The 5,077-nt window shown below is 55.3% G+C and overlaps 1 long non-coding RNA gene across 1 annotated transcript; it reads right to left on the bottom strand.

Annotated features, from left to right (window-relative positions):
* Positions 1 to 1,347: 1,347 nt before the first annotated feature.
* LOC150052383 (uncharacterized) lies at positions 1,348 to 3,769 on the bottom strand. Its single transcript, XR_016538020.1, has 2 exons — positions 3,381 to 3,769; positions 1,348 to 3,223 (listed from the first exon to the last, which is right to left on the bottom strand). It is a non-coding gene; the product is annotated as an uncharacterized LOC150052383 (long non-coding RNA).
* Positions 3,770 to 5,077: the final 1,308 nt, after the last annotated feature.

A 5,077-nucleotide genomic window follows, 5' to 3' on the forward strand; every position in this document is an offset into this window, starting at 1 on the left:
CTTGGCAGTGCCAGGAGTCCAGATAGGTTTGCCAGGTGATGTGGCTAGCTTCCTCTTGCCACTGTCACTATAGTAGTTAAGAATTCACCAAGAGATGACCAGGGACACAAGTTAGTCACACTCAGGAGGGAGCTGGGACAACAGCCAACCCTGCAGCTCTCTGCTGACAAGACTTCAGCCAGGCCCCCACCCCATCTCCCCTCAACAGAAGAGCAGTGGAGCCGTCTCCCCTCTGCTTCCTTTCAAACAACCACCTCTTTCAGTTTCTATTTTGCACCTAGAATCATCTTCTGTAAAGCAACCTTGTGATCAAAACCTTGTGACCAGTGACACAGGAGCCACAGAATGAGTCAGCAACCAGGATGAACCTCTGTTGTCACCCCTGCACCCCACACAGAACCATGGACTCCAAACGCGCCCATCTCCCCCCTTACATGGCCTTCACCTGGAGAGAATCCTCAGCTCGCAGCAGGATGATGATACGTTCTAGATTAATAACAGCACTCCCCACCTAGACTCACCTTCCCCAGCCTTTTGGCATCACACTCTGAACAAGTTCACCAATCCCCAGCAGGGAAGGGCTCCTCCCCCCACCAGTTTGCAGGTCAGTCAGGACACATGAGTTCTAGCCGAATGAGTACTTGTGGACTGTAAACCCCAAGTCTACATACAAAGATAGAACCACTGTCATAAGGGTAGAGTGATAGGGAGCGAGCAACATAGTCAACAGATTCTAAAGAGTTTAGAACTCCAACCTTTATTTGTGCTGTAATGCGGAAGGAAAATTGATTAGTAATTATGTACTTGGTTCAACAGAACAATTCTTAACCATCTGTTTTTCCAGCTTCCAATCCAATAGCACAGCCCAGTATATTTCCTGGTACAAACATGATTAACGCTTCTGCTGTTCCACGACTCCCCAAACCGCTGATGTGAAGAACTGATTTCCCACACCACTTATGAGCATTGAAAAAGGAACCCAGAAGATAGGAAAATCACAAGGGGTAATTTAGGATTTCAGATTTTTAAAAGTGAAATGTAAAGGGATCAGTGGTATATTTTGATTTGCCAAACTGATTCTGATTGCTTTCCTTCTAGTCTTGGATCATTTAAAAGCCAAACATTCAAATACAATTATGCTCACCTTAGCAAAGGTACAGGAACTGTTACCAAATTTCACAGAAAAAAAAAAAAAAACCAACCTTTTCTTTGTTACGACTTATTTGAAAAACTATTTAGTTCTGTGATAATTACTTATCACAGAAGGGCAGAGTGTTCAGGCATCTTAAACTCCTTTAGAAATAATATCCACTTTCAAAATTTGATCAGCTTGACAAAATACGAATCAATCCACGGATACCTATTTAATTCAAGTGCACACGGTAGAACCCCACAAATTAGGCATTAAGAAGTTCTTTCCTAAGGCATACTGCTTCTGAGAAATCCCACCTTCTCAGTTTCAGAAAAACCACCTAAGCGGTGACTGGCAAAGTAGTCAGGGTGACATTACACATTCAGATTCACTTTAGCCTTTCAGTCTCCCCATCTCAACAAAGCAAAACAATTTTGCCTTTTTCCTTTAGGTATTCAAAGCGTTCTTAGAAATCTTCCAGGTAATTTTGTTTTCTATGCAGCAATTGAACTAGCATAATAAATTTCCATCGTTTTCTTCATTTTTCCCAGGCCCTATTTACTGTGTTGTTGTCCCTTGAACTCACACATTCCCAACCATCCTTCAAACCCACACCCTTTACCACCACCTCCCATCCCATCACCATTGTGGATCCCACTTCATTCCCCAACACCCCAAGATGAGCCCTCACCCTCCTACATTTCATTCACTTGCCCACACTGCCCCTCCCCAACAGGAGTGCTGAAGGCGCGCGCCCCTCCTACCGCTCACACATCTTATCCCCAATTGGATCACCAAGAGAACTTCAACTTATCCCAGTAAAAATGCAGTTTAAATACTGAAGGCCAATGCATGGAACCCATACCTGTCCGTATAAAGAAAATGTAGCAAGAACAAAATCTGTAAGCCAGTGGTAGTGTAGCCCAGTGGCAGAGCACTTGCTTAGCACACTCAGAACCAAACCATCAAAACCCAGTGGGCGGTCGGTATCAGCACCCCTATGTTCCCATCTTAGCACTGTACAATCACTCTGGATGAGACCTGCCACCCCCACACAGAATGAGAACGACCAGGTACCACCTCCCCAGGAATTTAGCACAGGACACCCCACACCCTCCCCCCATTTGACAATGTTTAATAAAGTCCCCTCAGCCTAAGGCATTTAACACTGAACAGTTTTCCCCACCACCCAAAAGTTCTACAGGCACATTAAGAATTTCTGCAGCCAATACACAGGGACGTGGAAGGCGAGGTCACTGCGCTCCATCCACAGGGCGCCACGTTGCGCTGTGGCATCAACAGTTACAACGTTCTACTGCTTAAGTATCTTCTCCGGGCAAAGGTTGTAGCACAAAACTAGAAGCTCAATACAGAAGATGCAGCAGGGGAAAACCTCTATCCCCAGCAAAGAAGGGGCACCTGCTGCCATTCAGGTGCCTGAAGAATGGTGCTCCCAGAACATTCATTCAAAGCTGGTGGCCCCTCAAAAGCCGGATGCATCTGCTCTGGACTTAGGATTGCCCCCCACAAGCTCATGAAATGAACTGAAATGGTTGGTGGTAGCCTGAATACAGGGCTTCCTGAGCAAGGCCTGGCAGGACACATGGCACTGGAGAATTTCCTCCTCCTAAGACTCTGGAATTCACTGTGCAGGCATCAATTTAAGCGGGCTGTATCCTCCAGGGTCTCCCCGCCTGCACTGCTACGACTCACACCAGCAGGGGCTCCGTTTCTCTTGGTGCCATCTGCTCGCCATGACGAACACTACAGTCACAAACCACGGCCGGTGACCTTTCGGTTGAAACCACTGCTGTGGAGGCCCACCCAAGAGTGGTAGGTTCAGTCTCCACCCTCAGCCAAACAACACCACACCCCACCCCACCCACAAGCCAACTCCGCAGGGCGTTTCCTCCACGACTCATTACCAACAACACCGAGACTCCGGCCGACTCATGACTTCCTCAAGCTTACCGGATGACCAGAAAGGTTTTAGTGAAGGGATAACCTCAGAGTTAAGAGGGAGGAGAGGGTAGAGCGAGCTCACAGGAGAGGTTAGCACCCAATGTAGGCAAAAGTCCAGGGTGGGGGAACCTGGAAAATAAAGCGCTGGTCAATGTGGCCCCCGGACGCAGCCGCCCCAGGCCTGATGAACACGGGGCACCACACCAGCGCCCGGTGAGGACAAACGCTCCTTAAGCCTCCCTTCACTCAGACCCGGCTCCTCCAGGCTGAGGCCCCAATTACATACCACCCTGGGCCAGAGCTGTCAGCCCCGCGAAGCTAAGTCCAGTCTCCACGGGACCGGGCCTCATCCCCAGGTGGGCTCACAGCCCCTTATCTGGAAAAAAAACGGGGACACTGGTGTTGCCAAGTTCAGAGCCAGCCCTCCCTGCCCGCCTGCTTCTGCCGGGCCCAGCCGGCCGGCCTTGCTCTCCTCCAGGGCCTCAGGGGCCCCGCCCCGCCTGCCTCCTAGCTGAGTCCTTCCTGCATCCCCAGTGCCGGGACACTGGGCGCAGGGAGGCCCGCGAGCCCCCTGTCCAGCAGGCAGAGGGGGCAGCCCGGCCCGAGCGGCGGCGTGGGGGCCAGCGAAGCCGGCCATCCCCAGACAACCCGCTCCGGAGTGAGGTGCCCAGCTCCCCGCCCTCCACACCCCCGCCCGGCCTCATCTGACGTGGCCTTCCCCCTCCTCTGCGCCCTCGAGCAACCCCGGCCACCCGGCCCCGGACGCCGCCGCCGGCCCTCGCGCTGGCTCCCTGGGCCGTCGAGGGCCACGACCCCGGCTTTTATAGCTCCGGGCCGCGTCACCCGCGCATTCCTCAACGGGACGATTCCTCCACGACACGGGGGGGGGAGGAGGAAAAAGAGTCCCCGACCTGACCCGGCTCGAGGGCGGCCCGCGTGACCCGCCGCGGCCTGCGGCCCCTCTCCCCTCCCCCGCGGCCCTCCTCCCCCTTCCTCCTGGCGGGGGGCATGTGAGGGCGGGCCGTCTGGGTGCGGGGAGGGAGGGGTGGGTGGGGTGGCCTCGGTCGACTCAGGTCACCCCGGTGCCGGCCGAGGCCCGAAAGAAGTGCCGGCGGAACGTCTGGAAAATTCCAGGCGGCGGAGGGATCTCTGCGGGGGCGGCGCGTGACTGGAGCGGTGACGTCAGCGCCCGGCGAGGCGGGGGCGGCGCGTGACTGGGGCGGTGACGTCAGCGCCCGGCGAGGCGGGCGAGGCGGGCGAGGCGGGCCAGGCCCGCCCGAGGTCGGGCCCGGGGCCCCCGCCTGCTTCATCCTGACCCTGGGGGCCGCGTCTGGACGAGACACCAGGCATGGAGGCGGCATTGGAGCGGGGAGGCGGCGGAGGACGGCTGTGTGGAGGACGTAATGGGAAGGGCCCGGGGGAGATGGGGTGGGGGTTCTGGTGTGTCTTCGTTTGACTCTCAGGTGAAGTGGAGAGCATGATGACTATTTCCGCTGTGTACCAGTCCTGGGACTGGAGCTCGGGGTCTGGACGGGGCCTGAGCTGCGCTTGCACAGGGCCCAGCCCTCCACTGCTCGAGCCATGGCTGCACTAGTGTCCTCTGCCTGGGCTGGCCGTCCTCCACCTCCGCCATGCTCCAGCTCGGCCTCCTCAGTGGCTAGGATGGCAGAAGACTGAATACAAGTAAAAGAAGGGTTCGTGGGGAGCCTCAGGACGTGGGCTGAATGATCAGTGGGCCCCGGGGTGGCTGCCCACTCCCAGGAGGGCCCAAGCCTTTGAATTCTTGTGTCCTCGGCCAAGGTCGAGCTAGATGGAGTGTTCAGGGAGGGTTCCGAGTGGCGTCGGGGTGAGAAGACACAGCCCGAGACCCCCAGGGGGCAGGAGCTCCCTACCAGAGGAAGGAACTGCTGGCCACATTACCACAACAGCCATCTGGCACAACTCCTGACAGGAAGTCTCCTCCCTGGCTTACCTCCCACACCC

The sequence above is a fragment of the Megascapheus bottae genome, chromosome 16, assembly GCF_031878675.1.
Source record: "Megascapheus bottae isolate mThoBot1 chromosome 16, mThoBot2.hap1, whole genome shotgun sequence".
Classification (NCBI taxonomy): domain Eukaryota; kingdom Metazoa; phylum Chordata; class Mammalia; order Rodentia; family Geomyidae; genus Megascapheus; species Megascapheus bottae.